The following is a 16,179-nucleotide window of genomic DNA, read 5'->3' as shown; positions in this document are numbered from 1 at the left end:
TTGATTAAGATCTTGTAAAATCTCAGTCGAGTCTTTCCTAGACCTTGAAAGTGAACGTTCATTCCATCCACCTAGTTGAATGAAATGAAGCTTGGGGGGCATGTACCTCGATTTGAGTCATTAAGCTGGGGGCATGCGAACGTTTTCAAGCATATTTTTTTCGTTTCAAGCTTGTGTAAACATGATACGGAATCCAAGAAGATTTCCCCATGGTTCAAGCTTGCGTAAAAATGAACCCATACTCGGTTTACATCTTGTGATTGCTCTTTTTGTCAGTTGATTTCTACTAGATGAGCCTTGGTTGTTTTATTCCATCGCCACCATCTCTTTAGCTGATCATATGCTTTCACTTGGTTGTTTTTTTCCTTTCTTGAGGAACCGCAACGATGAGTGGTTTTATTAGCCAACCTCTTGACCATTACATGTTTTGATAAGTTCCACCATTGTCGGAACCAATTGCTACCCTTTATACCACTCATTCCTCGAGGATGAGTCATCTTTAAGCTCTTTTCTAACTCATAAAAAATGAAAAGATCGCCGAGTATTTTTCCCTTTTTGACTCATTAAAAGAAAATAAAAACAAGGGATCTGCTTTCAAGCTCTTTTTCGACCCTTTAAAAATGAAAAGATAGTCGAGCCCTTGTCGTTTCAACCTTGTTAATGGATGCAAAACATCGTGCGCAGTGTAAGTTTACCCCTTTTTCGGGCTGGGATGCACTATTTACGAAAAAGGTAATCCTTGACTGAAATGGTCAAGCGGTTCTCTCAAGTATCATTTTCTAACTTTTCGGGCTCGAGAGACAAAAATGTACGAAAAGGGACGATGTCGAGTTTTCTTTTCCGTGTCTTTTTCAAACTCTCTAAACATGAAAAAGATATTGAGTTTCACCTTTGTTGTACTCGTTAAAATATTAAACGACATTGGATTCGTCACCATGGCGAACATGAGCTTCTCCTTCCTATGGCTCATTAAACTTACTAGGTCGGATTAGTCCGAAGGATGAACTTACAGTGCAAGAATATGCTATCCCCTTCAAGATTGCAATTAAAAATAATTGGGGAACCTACCAGAAATTGTGGCGGAAAATTTGGAAATCTAATCACTTGTGTCGGCATCTCACTCTTTTTGCTTCGTGTCAGGTTGGGACATCCTCCTTTTTATTGTTGACCTTCCTGGGTTGGGCCGTTCATTTTTTCCTTCCATGTGATCTCTGCCACATCATCATGACCACCGACCCTATGGATCCAAAAGCTGCCAAACTTCTATTCGTGTCCCTGATATGTTCAAGAGTTGTCCTTCTGCAGTTACATTTACCTCTGATTCTTTGTATCATCCAAAATCATTTTGCATCCTTTTGTCTCGTGTCGATGATGTGGGATACATTATGGCCCCTCCTTTGACATGATCACTTCCTGTCGACTTCAACTCATTATCTGGGAAGTTTACAGAGAGACTCCCGTCCAATACATTAGAGCTTGCATGCCCTAATGGAAAGTTCTTCGCACTTGACGACAACTTCACATCATTGGCTTTCGATTGAGTGATTTCACGGGTGTTCGACTTCAGTTCCTCTATTCACATTCTGTGAGTTGTGCTGATAGTACCTTGAGGACCATTGTCGTTGTTGGTGGTTTCTGTTGGACATCTTATCCTCTAAGGGTTGGTGTGGAAGTTGAACAACCAAAAGGAGTCCAAGAAACCACTTGGAATATGAATCCAAGGGTCACACCATGTACTATAAACGTATATCATTTGTTAATAATAAGTGCACTCTCTTGCTTATCATTAATATTCTGTTGCTGCCATGTGTGTGTTTAACATGGTATTAGAGCAGGCGATCTCCTGCCCTACTCAAGTGTGAGCCACCTGTTTTTGTGGCCTTTGTAAACCAATGCTCTCCTCCTGATTATGCCTTTCTGAGCATTTTTTAGAATAGAGGTTGTTACCTCTATCAGCTCTGCCATTCCTCTGTTGTGAGTAGACTTGCCCCTGTGACTGCAAAGAGGAATATTGCCAAACCTGTCCCTCTCTACCAATGCAACGCTCTAACACTCTCTATCAGTTTCATGCTCCCACTCAGACCTGTTCCTGCAAACCAATGGAAGTTGTGCTCTTTCTCCATTCCTCGTTCAAACGTTACCTCTGCATTTTAACTATGCAGTAATTCCACCTGTTTTTCCACGTTCGCCTCCGCTTACACCGTTGGCTCTCAAAAGGCGTTTTCTTTGAAATTCGAATTCCAAGTCCATACTCCTAGTGCATTTTCTGTGATTTTATTTGAAGTCCTGAGAAATGAATTGAAGCAGTTCCCGTTCTCAAAATACACTCCACTCCAATTGGAAGCTTCAGACTCACAGAAAAATAGGCATGACCAGTGTATCATGATTTCAAGCAATTTATACTAGACTACTCGGGCCCAGATAATATGACATTCCTATATGTGATTAATGAATCGTTGCCTATTCTGTGACCCTAGTTTAGCTTGCGATGGTTTTACAAGATTACGCCCATTTTTAGGGAGGCCTTGCAGATCCATTACTTGAACAGTTCGTTGCCTCTTTGCAGTTTCTGCTTGTTGGTATCATTCCTGAAGCTTTCTTTTAGAAGCTTCAACCCTTACAAATATATCAACTGAATATGTTGGCTTATTTCGAGGTGGAAGAGAAGCATCCCTTATTTGATTCTTCATTGGATCACTGCACCGACGGACATTGTCCCTAAGTTCATTCCTCTGAGGCATTCCACTTGTATTCTTAACACGCATAGAAGTGGCAGCTCCATCATTTGGAATACTAATTGAATGTCTATGATCAGTATTCTTCTGCTTTTGAATATGTGACTTTGTGTCTCCTGTTGCCTTTTTATCTCCTGGGGTTCCTTGTTTACCACTGATTGCACCTTCCCTTACAACATTGCTCCATTGAATAGACTGCTTGCCATTACTCGAAGGTGCCACTGTGCATTGTTTTTCAAAATAACCAGCATCTCCATCTTTGTCATGTCCATTGGTATTTCGAAGATTTCCATCCTCATCCATTCCATCAAAGAACTGAGACATTTCTATTGATGTGGTCTGAGCTGTTAAAAAGGCACCCTCATCAAGTGGAGGAGAAGGTAGACCATCATCATCTTTGAAAGCTTCTAGTGAAACTGAGTCTGGAGAGGTGCCTATAGCCGCCGCAACAACATCATCAACAGTCTTTAACCATACATCCATAAGATCTTTCCAACCACTGATTAGCTGCTTTGTGATGGACTGAATTCTCGTTGAACTGTGTTTCTTTAATCTATTCACTATCCTGCCAATAGCAGTTTCCTTTAGAATGTCGACAGAAAGTTGCATTAACTCCAATATTCTCAATGACTCGTATAGCTGATTTTCTGACTCATCTGGGTTTGAAAGAGTGTCTTTGATTCTATCAACTTCTTTGATGCGTGGCAATGCAAAAGTTGCATGGAACTGCAGTTGAAGTCTAGCTATCGAGCTATAACAAAATACTGAAACTGGACATGCTCTGGTGTGGAAAGTACTCAAAATGGGAAAGAAAAGGGTGGCATTGTGGAGCTAAACCATATACAAAACCCTAGCAGCTGCCATGCTATTTTCTGGAAACCAAAACCAAAGAACTCATTGCTACAAAAACCATTTGAACTCGGCCATGTTTTCTGTGGTTGCTAAAGTCAGCCACATCAAATTTCTTTGAGTTTGCAAGCCAAAGCGACAATGAGGGCGCTCTCACCGAAATCTCTATGCCCATAGAAGGACACCCACAATCACTACTATTCGATGACCTGCCATGGTTGCAACTGGATTTTCTGGTCCTATTGCTTGATGGCCAGAAGAGCTTCACTACGTAGATCCATGCTTCACTGCCTTGATTCCTTGTTACTTCAACTACTGCATAAGAGTTTGGTGGGCTGTATGAAGGCAATGATTGTTTTGGCAATTAAAAGTAGTCTTTTGTGGAGGAAAGTTTAGTCGTTTGTATTGTCGGAACATATTGCATTCTATATGCTGGTCATGAGTGAACTCTTATTCTTATGTAATGGATTGTGAATGCATTACAGTAATTGGTGCTTGTTGGTTGCACATTGGTCAATTGGTGCACATTTATAGAGGATATTGCTATGTCTTTGTACTGTGAGTGGGTGTTACTTTTCTACATTGGGTCATAGTTGTGATTAGTTTTTTTTTTTTTAAATGTAAGTTTGACAATGAAGAATATGACTCAAATTACTGAAATATTAGAGTTCTTGAAAACTATGATACATTCCTCTGATCATGATACAATGAAAATTAGCAAGAACACTCTCTGTGATATTAAAACATGTCTAGAATATACACAGGAGAACGTGGAATTTTTGGAGCTTGAATCTCAGCTACAACAAGAAGAATCAAAATAATGGAGTCGGCATTCTGAACCTGTTTCTATTCAGAACATTGAGACAACAACCCATTAGCAACAAGTTAATAATGTTACAATTCATTCAGATTTAGTACCCAATGAAGCAACAGTTATACATGCAGATGCAGAAATTCAGTCTGCACTTCCCAAGTTGGTCATCAGACCTTGGGAAGAGATTTTCCACAACAAGCACAGAACTGGTCTTGGATATGGCAAGGACGTGTCCTTTCACATTCTAGACTACTCAAAGCCCATTCAGTTTCAGAGTGTTGGATTCCTTCATGACAGTTCACCTTCAGCTGTTCCAGATTCTACCCCTCTTCCACAACAGCCACAACAGATTGTCAAATGCCAACACTGTGACCGAGTTGGCCATATGAAAGATCACTATTTTGATCTTCATCCATGTAAGCACTGTCATAAAACCAGTGATTCTTCAAACATATGCTTAAAAAAAAACATCCTGCAAGAACAATGATTCATCTTGGAAGGATCGCTTCTTGGCAATGGGCTTCAACAGCCAAGAAGATATTTCGCTCATACAACAGGATTTGTTCTCGAATATTGAAAAGTCTTGCAGTTGAGATCGCTTCATCTTCTCACCTTGTATCTAATAGAGGGGGAAATGATGGTCATATACAAGCTTCAAAGCCACATCAAGCGAGCCTAAGCCACAACCTGCCATACTAGATTCAGAGTTGTAGCTAGAGACAAAGATGCCCCTGAGCATTACTTTAGTTGGTGATGCCTCTTCAAAGAATTGGGGACACTTCCTGTAGCAGAAGACTTCATATTCTTGCCAGTTTTGGAAGAGTTTCAGGGATTGCATTAAGCATTCCAGAGTTGGTAGTAATCTTTAAACCATCATAGGTTGAGACCTCCCTTTTCAGGTTGAGGTTCTCCCTTTTATGCGGGGTGAGACCTCCATTTCATGGTTGAAGGTTTCCCTCTTCAAAACATCAAGAGCACTTCCTCTAGCAGAAGACCTGAGCTTCACGCCAGACTTGGAAGATTTTTGGGAACTGCACTAAGCGTTCCAGTGTTGGTGGTCATCCTTAAATCACCGCCCTTTATACCAACATTTCAGAGAGCACATTCAGCCTAGTGTTGCCTGCATTTTTTCATGTTTTGTGTTACAGCTCTCTTTTTGAACTCATACATAACCCTTCGGATTAAGGGGGGGAATGTTGGACACCTAATCCTCTAAGGGTTGGTGTGGAAGCTGAACAACCAAAAGGAGTCCAAGAAACCACTTGGAATATGAATCCAAGGGTCACACCATGTACTATAAATGTATATCATTTGTTAATAATAAGTGCACTCTCCTGCTTATCTTTAATATTCTGTTGCTTCCATGTGTATGTTTAACAATTTCTCTCGTGCTTGTTAACAGTTTACATCATTTACTGGTAATCAAGTTACTTTCTAGCTATTTGACGTCAATACATCTATTCACATGTTAGAATTTGTACTTTGATCGGGTTGCATTGGAGTGCAAGACCCTGGGCTCAGATCACAAAAATCTAGGTTGCGAAGTGATGTGACATGGTTATGTTGATATACATGTCTCTTTCAGATGGGTGGCTGTGACCATACCATGAGTTATTATGTGTGATCCTTTTCATTATTGGATGACTGCAACCATACCTTGGTTTCATTATGATCCTCTTTAACAGATGGCTGCGCCCATGCCTGGATCTATTTACATGATCATTCTCTGTATGGTTGCATCCATACCACGATTCATGTATCATTTGATAGAGTTTTCAGTTATGTATATATATCTGTACTTTCCTACAGGTTTTCTGATGGCAGACTATGGTTCCTCGCACTGATTCATAAAGCATTTCATCCCTCACTCTAGTTTGACCTTCACGCTTTAGGGGGCATTTGTTACACAACATTTTGTCACTGTCCCTGTACTCCCCATTCCTTGATCCTAGAGGACCTCTACAATGAACCCCACATGCTTTCCCTTCATGAAGAAACTCCCATTGTGTCCCTCTTCATGAGCAGAATAATTCCCTTTTGCACCATTTCCCCAAAATCTTCTGTTTTTCCCAGTTTACAAGACTGACGTTATTGGCCCTTGTCCTCCTCGTGCCGATATGCAAGGATTAACACTGTCCCTAGTGCCAATCGGAGTGACTGAGCTTAGTTCCAGTTGCGCTGGTGCTCTTATGGAAACTTTTTTAAATAAAGAAACAAAGCTTCCAGCTCTAGAAGATTCATAACAAAAGTCTAGTAAATGGTTTGGCTGGATGGGGTCAAGGATGTCAGTTTGGGCTCCTTTCCCCTATAATGATGGAACTACCTCAAGAGATAAGACCTTCTCCCATGAGAAGAGGATCCATATCCCATCCATTCATGCTATATAAGCCTCCCCTTTTTCGAAGCACAAGCTAGTGTTAGAGTTTGGAAGTGTTAATGTTGGTGTGCTAGTGCTAACTAAGTTTGGAGTAAAAAACAAGCTATTCATATTTGTAGATCTCTAGTTGTGTGAGGGAGAAGTGTGAATTTGGTTTAGTGTGAAGCCTAAAGGGAAGAGCCTTAAAACAATTATTGTCGAGGTCATCATGGAATGCTAACAGAAGTGTGTGGGAACCTGGTTTTGTTGGAGGAGAACGACAACGTTAAGACAATGGTTGTAATCTCTTCTTGATTCAATATAAATGCAACTATCGATTGATTTCCTACATGATGTGTCATCTTACATGTTTATGGCTTAATGTTTCTTGACTTGTTAAGTAGGTTGAATTACAATTTGTCTCTTATCACGATTGTTGTTTGCTGTTGTTTACTTGTTTCAAGTGTTTGAAGAAGGAAGCGAGAGATAGTTGGAGCGGGCAAGCAACGAAAACATCAAACAGGATAAACGTACTAAGAGGTAGGCCCTCTTAATTGGTTCTAACCTAAGGAAATCTTCCATAGAATGTAAGTTGTGGCTAGACCCATTATTGGGCTAGAGGAATTGTTTGTGTCTACACTCATAATTTTACTTCACCACAGTATGCCTACTACAACACATTTGAATGTATTACCATTGGGATCATACAGTATGTTATTGGGCATGGATTGGTTGTACCTTCATAGGACCAAGGTGGATTGTTATGACAAAGCCATTAAGTAATTGGATTACAATGGGGAACTAAGAGTCTTAGAGAGGAAGAAGAAAGCAACACCAGTTAGGATGGTGACAGCTATGCAGGCAAAGCATAGTCGCAAGAAAGGATGTGCGTTATTTGCAGTGCATATTTCTAGCGACAAGGTAAGGAAGTTGAGGATGTAGATGTTTTGAGCAGATACCCATTTCTACAATAGTTTCAGGATGTGTTTCTTGTAGAGATTTCAGAGTTTCCACCTCTCAGGGAAGTAGAATTTTTAATTGAGTTGGTACTATGGCCAAGACCAACATAAAAAACACCTTACAAGATGAGAACATGTGAGTTGGTAGAGTTAAAGTTGTAGCTGGAAGAGATGCTTGACAAGGGATACATTAGGCTAAGTGTATCGCCTTGTGGTGCACTAGTATTTTTTTTGAAGAAGAAGGGTGGTACTCTCATATTATGCATTGACTATAGGAAGTTGAAAAAAGTGACCATCATGAGCATGTATCCGTTGCCGAGGATTGGTGACCTGTTTGATCAATTGAAGGGAGAAACAATGTTCTCGAAGATTGATCTAAGATTTGGATACCATCAGGTACACATTAAAGAGGAGGAAATTTACAAGATATCTTTCCGGACTAGGTACAGGCATTATGAGTTTTTTGCAGTTCCATTCGGTTTGACTAATTCTCCATATACCTTTATGTGTTTGATGAATAGTGCGTTGTGTCCCTATTTGGACAAGTTTGTTATTGTGTTCATTAATGACATATTGGTATATTCTAAAAATGAGGAAGAACATGTTGAGCATTTGGTAAGAGTGTTGAGGTCATTGAGAGAGAATCATTTGTATGCTAAGCTCATCAAGTGCAGTTTCTTTCAGACTGAGGTATATTACTTGGGACATGTTGTCTCCAAGGAGGGCACAATAGTGGATCTAGAAAAGGTAAGAGCTATCATGGAGTGGGAAGTTCCTAGAAATGTAGATGAGGTGAGATCCTTCATGGAATTGGTAGGTTATTACAGGAGGTTCATTAGGGACTTCTCACAGATTTCTTATCCTATTTATCATTGCAGAGGAAAGGTAAGAAGTTTGAATGAATAGAGGAGTGTGATACCAGTTTTGAGCAGCTGAAGAAGTTGTTGACACATGCACCAATGTTAAAGATCGCAGATCCAGACAAATAATTTGTAGTATGTACAAATGCTTGCAAGAGAGGAATTGGCGAGTCCTTATGCAGGAAGGATAGGTAGTGTGCTATGAGTCATGGAAATTGAATGAGCATGAGCAGAACTATCTGATGCATGAGCTTGAGCTAGCAGCAATCATACATGCATTGAAGATGTGGAGGCACTATCTTCTTGGCAAGAGGTTTATATTAATGAGTGATCACAGTGGGTTGAGATACTTGTTTGAAGAACAAATATGAATGCCAGGTAAGCTAGATGGTTGGGCACAATCATTAAGTTTAATTTTGAGATAAGATACATCAAAGGAAAGGATAACAAGGTTGCAGATGCTCTTAGCAAGTGGATACATGTGAATCATATAGCAACTATGAGCTCCTATGGGACAGACTTATGGGATAGGATATTGTAGGCAGGTCAGCAGGATTTCAAGTATATGGAGATTATGAATAGGTTGCAGTGGAGTATAGGTACATGTACATGTAGTGGTATAGGTAGTAGTACATGTAGTGGTGCAAGTAGTAGTACATGTACAGGAACAAGTAGTGGTACAGGTATGGGTATAGGTGCATGTGCATAGGATGTGGACTCTTTTCTTACAACGGATGGATTGGTTAGGTTTAGAGACATGATATATGTGCCAGACAAAAGTGAGATCAAGAAGGTGATCTTTAGGGAGTTTCATGTGAAACCATATTCAGGTCACCCAAGCTATCAGAAGACGCTGATAGAAGTGAAGAAATTCTATTATTGACTGAATTTGAAGAGATATGTAGTAGAGTTTGTGGCTCGGTGCTTGGATTTTCAGCAAGTGAAGGCAGAGTGTAAGCATCTAGATGGGCTGCTACAGCCGATTGAGATTCCAGAGTGGAAATGGGAGGTAATTTCCATGGAATTTATCACAGGTTTTCCAAGGACATTGAGACAACATGATTCCATCATGGTTGTTGTGGACAAGTTGACAAAGGTTGCACACTTCATTCTAGTGAATACTACGTATTCAACTAGTGATGTGGCACAGGTGTTCATTAGAGATGTGGTTAGATTGCATGGTGTTCCAAAGAAGATTGTGTCAGACAGGGATGCACAGTTCACTTCCAAGTTTTGGAAGGAGTTATTTGCAGGTTTGGGCACAGAGTTGCCCTTTAGTACAACTTATCATTTGTAGATAGATGGATAGATTAAGAGGATCAACATGATATTGGAGGACATGTTGAGGATGTATGTGATGCATCAGTAGTGAAAGTGGGAAGAGTATATTCCATTGGTAGAGTTCTCTTACAAAAATGGGTATCAGGAATATTTGAAGATGAGTCCGTTTGAGGCATTGTATGGGGGAGTTGTAATACTCCCATTAGTTGGAGTGATCTGGTTAATAGTGTGTTGATTAGACCAGACATGTTGGCAGAAATGGAACAAGAAATGCAGGTAATCAAGAAGAATATGAAAGAAGCAAATGATAGGTAGAAGAGCTATGTAGATCAAAATAGGTTGTTTAAGGAGTTCTAGGTTGGGGAACAAGTGTACTTGCACATAAAATTGAAGAAGATCTCCTTGTGGATTAGATCATGTGCCAAGATGGCATCACAATTTTGTGGACCTTTCAATATTATTGAGAGGATTAGGCCAGTAGTCTATCGACTTGCACTGCCTCCGACAGTGAAATTCCATGATGTTTCCATGTGTCATTGCTTAAGAGTATGTTAAATATGTTGGTCATGTGATTGACTGATTTGTATTGCAAGTGGATCCAGATGGATAATTCCAGCCGGAACTTGAGTGTATATTGCAGAGAAAGGTGCTCATGCTTTAGAATGAGTAATCGAGTAGGTTAAAGTGCAGTGGAAACACTTTGGGCCCAATGAGGCTACATGGGAGATGGAAGATCATATGTGGGCTATGTATCATTCATTGTTTTCCAGTTGAGGCAAAGCAGTTTTGGAAAATATCTTTGGTATATGTTTTTGGTACATGTTTTGGTGATGTTTTGATATATGTACATATGTATATGGATGTAAATATCGCCATGAGCTATGTTATAAAGCTCCAATAAGAGATATGGGTATCATGTTATTATGATTTTATGTTGTCATGTTGGTTTAGTTTTCAACAGGGTGATCATTGTAAATACTACATCGAGCTATGTTATAAAGATCCATGGGAAATATGTTTTCTTTTCAGCAGTTTTACTGAGGTATAGGTGTGGTTGAACATTGAGGATGGTGTCCCCCAAGGGGGAGGGTTCTGTAACATCAATGGTGAAAATTCCATGTAATAAAAGTTAATAAAGGAAAATGATAACCATGGTTGATGGGACACTTATTCCAAGTTGAATGTTGGGTAAGACATCCTAGTGTGGGTGTTCATTTGGTTTATTATGGCTAAGGAAATTGGCAAAGGCAATGGCTAAGGCTTTGGAAAGGAAAAATGACATTTTTGGCACATTTATTTATGAAAATAATGGAAATTAGGAGAAAAGGAAGGTGAAAGGTCATAGGTTGCATGTGAAGAGGAAAATGAAAGAAAATAATGGAAAATGAAGAAAATATAGGCCTAATTGATAAAAAGGCTTATGAGGATCAGTTTGTAACCTTTTGTCAGTTCAGTTTTGGAGCTCTCTCATTATTCTCTCTCTCTCTCTCTCTCTCTCTCTCTCTCTCTCTCTCTCACTCTTGGACACTTAGAGTTTTCTTGGAGCACTTTGGCATTGGATCAAGAAAGGAAAAGAAGGAAAAAGGAAGGAAGGAGCAAGCGAGGAAGAGCAGGATCAAGCAGCTACAATATAATTATTTGCAGGTATCTATTTGCATGTGTGTTTTCCTTGCTAGATTTGGCATGCATGGTATTTCATGTGGTTCTTTGCTATTATGGAATGAGTTTTACCAAGTGTCACAGTGTTTTCATCCTAGCCTTACCATTTCTGGATAGCCATGGTGTGATGGGTTTCTCATGTTTTTGTTAAGCTGGATTGTCGGACTGATTCGAAGCTAAGTGAGGTGGATCTCTAAATAATAGAACACATGGCCAAGTAACCCCTGCACTAGACTATGGGTTGCAGTAAAGTTAGATTTTTTGTTGCCTCGGTGGGCCTAGGAATCCTCAACCAATGAATGGCAGGATATACGGTAAATCCTAGAGATGGTTGCCTTTGATTAGGCGTAGGAATCCTCACCAATGAATGGATGGATATATGATAAAGCCTAGAAGCTGGAGTCTCGGTTTAGGGCCTAGTGATCCCTAGATTAGATTGTGGATTGTGATAAAGCCTGAGAGACTAGGAGATAGGAAAATTCCTCACAGTGTGGGTTGAGAAATCCAGTGGCATCCATGCTTGTTTTGGCCTAGTGATCTGATGGAGATCATGGTAAATCTTATTATTACATTATTATTGTGTTGGCCTAGTGATCCATGATGGATTACGGTAAAGCCTAGTTTCTATTGATGGGGTGAGGTGGTTTAGCCTCGGCATGCCCTAGTTGGTTCTTTTGGTTTTGAGTCCCACATTCATGCTTGGAATATGGCACCGGGGGTGAATGGCTGAAGAGAGAATTGGCTCAACCATTCTATGGTCGGGTGGAACATGGTAGTCCCATCTCGGGTTGGATTTTGCATTCATTAATAAAAGGTTCTTTCCTTGATATATTATGTGTAAATGTACTGGTTATTATGTGTATTCTATGGTTGATGTATCCTTGGTATACATGGTATTATTATGCTGGTTATAAGCATGTATTATGACAATGATGATGTATGGATCTCCTCGTTTTTTGATTTTTAAATGAATGAACAATGTATCTATGACCTAACAGATGATAATGCAGCTAATGATATAAGGGAACAATGATTCTTAGATAATTATGAGACCCCTATTGTTATAGCTCCAAATCTCACTCTTATGGTTTGTGATACTGTACTCATGGCCTAGGGCAATCCCTCCTTCCATACCTACTCCTAAAATTTAAAAAACAGTGTTTTATTCCTTATACGCGACATTGCCCTGAGTTAAACGCGTGTATACGCGAGTCTGTGTATATCCAACCCGCGTGTATGTATTAAAACACTTAAAAAAATATAAAATTCCTTCTTTTCGGGTGGAGATCACGTGTTTTACCTGCTGATCACCTGTTAGTGCCCGTGGCCCAACTGTTCCCAACCAACTCCTAACTAAAAAACTACTTCGGAGATGGTATAAAAAGACCTCAAAGGGAAGGCCTAAAGGAGGAGAGAATAGAGAGAAAGGTTATTATGCTGAGATTTTCCCCTTGACCAGGTCTGAAGTCCCTTGTGCCTTCTGCACTTCCCCCATTTTGTACAGGAAACCTTTGTTTCCTTGTGTGTTGATGTTCATCCACCATTTATGACATCATGGAGAGAGTCATGGAAGGAGTTTTGTTAGAGGCTTGAGGCTGGAACGGATCCGGAAGGAAGCTTTGCTTGGAGCCTGCTGAAGGTGACTCAGGTGAACATATTCCTTTTTTATGTACTTTATTTGTCTATAATAAAAGAAACACATGTCTTGGTTCCCGAATTGAATCCTCTTTATGTTAATGATATTCATGTTTTGAATTCATGTGTAAATGGTTGTTTGGATTTCATAACTAACTACCTTTCTTTGTAACACGAAGATGGTTTCTTTATAAGTTTTTGTCCATGTACTGCTGCGTTCTTTGAATTGTTTGTTTTGCAGGACAAAAGAGAAGAAGGGAACTCCAAGAAGGGTTTGGACCCTAAAGGCCTTCTCAAACGTAGGACTAAAGGTACGTACCCTTATCATAGAATTTTCTTATAATAGCATAATGGCTGTATGAATGCATGTTTCTTTGAATAGACAACTTTCAGTCTGCTAGGGTTTCACCCAAAAAGCCCTAGGGGAGTTTTTCCCTCTACCAGAATTGGCGACTCCGCTGGGGACAACACTCTTGTTGTTCCTAGTTTGGGTGTTTTTCAAGCCAATCAGGGCTCAACTGCCTTGTCTGCTTGCTATTACTGTCTGGTCTGTTCTTGAACTTTAAGCTTTGCCAGTTTCTTCAGTTTGTCTTTTTTATTTTTCTTGAAGCTTTTCATATACGTTGTTTTTCTTAGATACAGAAGCGTATATACGCTTGTTTCTTTGAGTGAACCCGCGTATATGCAGGTTTCCTCAAACACAGTCACGTATACACGCAATCTGTACTACAGTACAGTCGCGTATATATTCTAATTTTCAAGATTTGTAAATCTTTTTGGCCTCTGAAGGTTTGTCTGGTGGTATGAGTCAGTCTGAAACAGTCATTTTCCAGTATCAGTTATTTGTTTTACAGCGAGCATCTCGTTCTAAATTCTCTCTGATTATAAGGAGTGTTGGTTTGGTTTTTTGTTGATTGCAAGCGTCATCGTTTTTGCTAAGGCACGCAAGATTTCTGTCTAGGAATCTTGGCTGCTCTGTTTCATCAGGGTAGGAAGATTGAATTAAATCTTTGTGTTAATCTTGCTTTTGGTGACTTTTTGTTTGCTTGACAAAATCGCTTTTTGTGACCATCTGCTTCTTTGTTTCATGAAAGTTGTTGTTTGACACTTTCTTGGAATTTGTCTTTTTGATCTTTTTGGTTTTCATTGCCAAGGCTTTCATTGCTACTTTTGATTGTTAAGAGCGATTTCAAACACATTTATTTTTGTTGGGTTTTCATCCATTAAGTGGTGTTCATTCGCAAAAGTGTTTAATTGCCTATTCTTCAATCACAAGTTTCAGTGTTGTTGAGAGCATGTTTTGAAAAGACTTTTTGTTTGTTGCTTTGAAGAAAATCTTTTGAAAATCTTAGTTTTGCTTTCTTGAACTTGTTTTTCATTTGGTTTCCTTTTAGAGAAGTGAAAGTGCTTTATGTTTGTCTTAGAACTTGTTTTTAGTGTTTAGACGAAATGAATGGAAACATCTCATATTCCATCTAGGCATCTTAAGTGGCAAGATAAAGTTTGATAAACAAGCAACTTTCATTTTTGTTTTTAGAGTAGTTTTGAATCTTGCATCCACATATAGTTGTTGCATTAGGATAGATTTGCATCCCCTTTTAGGCATATATAGCTTTGTTAACTTTTGTGAGTGTGAAGTGTGCATTAACGAAAAGAAAAGAAAAACTTGTTTTATTGGAAGTACCTCTGAACCCTATAGAAATTGCTCTTCATCGAAAAACAAAAAAGTGCATGCGCATGTAGTTAAGTTTTTATTAATTTCTTTTGCGTCAAAAAACACCACTAGTTTCACTTCTGTTACCTTGTGACTTAAAGAACAGCCTAATAAAATCAAGCGCTAACTAAAATTCACTAGAAATTTTTGTTTTAGTCAGTTACACCAACAAGATTAGGATTTTAGGGCCTTGGATTAGGCGAGTGGAGAGTTAACTCTCCAAGGCCATATAAACGTCAAACATAGGAGTCTGAATAACGAGAGAAAATCCAATAGCGTTAGGAAGACCAGGAAAGCTCCGGATCTGGGAGTTAAGCACGAGGGTCTGTGAAGACAGGGAAGAGAGATACCCCCTCTCCTACTTGTCCGAACTTACCTCACGACTGTTCCGCCTGGCTTCTGCGACGAGTTGGTATCCATAGTTGCTTCTTCTAGGGAACTACACAGGTGGCTGCAGAGGGGAATCCCGTGGCACTTGAGGTCGACGTTGCATCACTCTCGACAGTACTACTGGAGGGCACCCTTGCGAAGCTTGGGGGCTTGCACCGGCGCAGGCTGTTGTTAGGAGGTCAGCGTAACTTCCTCTGATACCTTCGCTGATAGGACTGGGCCCTCATCATCCCAGACTATTTTCGGAAGGCCCCTTATTTCACTTTCTCGTATTTTGGTGTCCGGTCTTAATCACCCGGAGCGAAAATACTTGGAAGTTGTTTGACTGGCTATATCTTTAGGGACTTTATAGTGTGTGCTCTGTGCTCCTAGTTGGCCTAGCTTTCAATTTTTTGAGTCTTTAGTAAGATCATAACAAAAAATTCAAAGTGGCTGACCGATCTCCAAGACGGTCTCGAAGACTTCGTGGTCTCTCGCCACCAAGTTTAGAGCCTTCTCCTAGAAGGCACAGAGGCAATACTACCGGTGGGTTCCGTCCCACGCCGGTTGACGCATCGGGGATTGATCCTCCTCTCGGGGGCATTAGCGGCCAAGCAAGGCCTGGCACTTCTGAGCAAGAGAGGGACACTCCAGTCCTTTCTCGAGTTCGCTTTCAAGCGGAGGATAACATAGAGGTAGAAGAACTTTCAGAGTCATTAGTGGCTCCAAATTCTCCACTACCATCTAGTCATCCAGACGTATTGCAATACATCGGGACTCCGACGCATAGACCGTCAAGTCCAGGTTACGCTACGCGCTTACCATCGATGACCACTACTGGAAGCATGGCTTCTACGAGTGCTACGACTATGCAAACCCCAACATCGGTGCAAGGGGGAGGAACCATTTCCATCCCCTCCACTTCCTTGTTCGGATCTTTTGCTAGCA

General features: G+C 40.1%; 1 pseudogene; it reads right to left on the bottom strand.

The window, feature by feature from the left end:
* Positions 1-2,435: 2,435 nt before the first annotated feature.
* LOC149153734 (putative mediator of RNA polymerase II transcription subunit 26b) lies at positions 2,436-3,428 on the bottom strand (annotated as a pseudogene).
* Positions 3,429-16,179: the final 12,751 nt, after the last annotated feature.

Source organism: Pinus tabuliformis, chromosome 9 (assembly GCF_031772625.1).
Source record: "Pinus tabuliformis cultivar Carrire ecotype Pingquan chromosome 9, CPIR1, whole genome shotgun sequence".
NCBI classification, from domain to species: domain Eukaryota; kingdom Viridiplantae; phylum Streptophyta; class Pinopsida; order Pinales; family Pinaceae; genus Pinus; species Pinus tabuliformis.
Note: the sequence above shows the minus strand (reverse complement) of the source record. Positions and strands in the feature narration are given on the sequence as shown.